Source organism: Lynx canadensis, chromosome B4, assembly GCF_007474595.2.
Source record: "Lynx canadensis isolate LIC74 chromosome B4, mLynCan4.pri.v2, whole genome shotgun sequence".
NCBI lineage: Eukaryota > Metazoa > Chordata > Mammalia > Carnivora > Felidae > Lynx > Lynx canadensis.
In genome coordinates this window covers 133,776,852-133,778,542 of record NC_044309.1, presented here as the reverse complement: position 1 = coordinate 133,778,542, position 1,691 = coordinate 133,776,852, and the positions used below count along the sequence as shown (strand labels likewise).

The following is a 1,691-nucleotide window of genomic DNA, read 5'->3' as shown; positions in this document are numbered from 1 at the left end:
TGTTTTGAATGAAAGTCCATTGGAGACAACAGTTTATCATTGGTTGAGTCGAAAGGGTAGTTGATTTCTTGTAGGAGACGCAATGTGCATCTTTCCCTGTTGGGGCCTGCAATTGACAATTCTTTCCTGTTGACATTCTTCTGTTGGGTCTGTAATTGACAATTTTTCCTGTAATTGATTTTGAGTGGTAGGTTCTTCTAGCCTCCCCTCCTAGCCTCCAAGACTACTGTAGTGAGATTTCTCTATTAATTTTCGCAATAATTCCTAATGATGCTTAGTATCTTTTTTTTTTTTTTTTCTGTTTTTACTTTTATTTGCATGTATTTCATGCAGAATTTACTCCCGGGCCATAAGTTTTTGTTTCTTCAGTTTCTTCTGGGATATCTTTTTCTTCCGTGCAACCTCCTCTTGTGGTTTAGGAACAGTCTGCTCTTTTTCAGTAAGGATCATCTCAGTGTGGCAGGGAGAGCTCATGTATGGGTTAATCCGACCATGAGCCCTGTAAGTTCTATGCCGCATTTTGGGGGCTCTGTTCACCTGGATGTGCTCAATGACCAGAGAATCTACATCTAAACCCCTTAAGTTCAGCATTACTTTCTGCATTTTTAAGCATGTGCAGTAAAAATTCAGCACTCTTTTTGGGCCACCGACCCTGTGTCCAGCCCCACTGTTTGGCCTGGGCCCACCTACCAGCTCCACCATTGTAGCGTCGGAATGGCACACATTGCTTCTGCAAAGTGACATCTTTCAGATACTTGGTGGCTTTTTGGATATGTATACCCTTGATGGCCTGGGCAGTTTCCCGTGTGTTCTTAAAGTGAACACGAAGATTTGAACCTCTTTATTTGCATGATTTTGTCGGGTTTTCCGGGTCAAGTGAATAGCGAACCATTTTCAGAGATCACCTCAGGCCGCTTACGGGAAGAGGCTAATGATGTTTAGTATCTTTTAATGTGGTCATTAGCCAGTTTTATACCTTCATTTGTGAAATGTCCACAACTTTTGCCCATTTTTATAAATTGGATTGAAAAAAAAATTGGGGTGGCCTTTTTTTTTTCTTTTTTTTTTAAATTTTTTTTTTAACGTTTTTATTTATTTTTGAGACAGAGACAGAGCATGAATGGGGGAGGGGCAGAGAGAGAGGGAGACACAGAATCGGAAACAGGCTCCAGGCTCTGAGCCATCAGCCCAGAGCCCGATGCGGGGCTCGAACTCACGGACCGTGAGATCGTGACCTGAGCCGAAGTCGGACGCTTAACCGACTGAGCCACCCAGGCGCCCCTTTTTTTTTTCTTAATTGAGTTTTAGGAGTTTTTAAAAAGTATAACCTGATTGTAAGTCCTTTGTCATCATGAATATCTTCTCACAATCTAAGACTTACCTTTTCAGTTTTTGATGAGCAGAAAATTTTAATTACAAATTTTTTTTTAGTTTATTTTTGAGACAGGGAGAAAGCACGAGCTGGGGAGGGGCAGAGAGAGAGGGAGACAGGAACTGAAGCGGGCTCCATGCTGATAGCAGAGATCCCGATGTGGGGCTTAACCCACAAGCAATGAGGTCATGACCTGATCCAAAGTCAGACGCTCAGCCAACTGAGCCACCCAGATGCTTCGGAAAAATTAAATTTTGATGAAGTCCAATTTATCAGCCTTTTTTTTTTTTTCCAGCTTTTTCTTCTATGATTAGTGTTT

At 41.8% G+C, this 1,691-nt stretch overlaps 1 pseudogene; it reads right to left on the bottom strand.

The window, feature by feature from the left end:
- Positions 1-282: 282 nt before the first annotated feature.
- LOC115517775 lies at positions 283-929 on the bottom strand (annotated as a pseudogene).
- Positions 930-1,691: the final 762 nt, after the last annotated feature.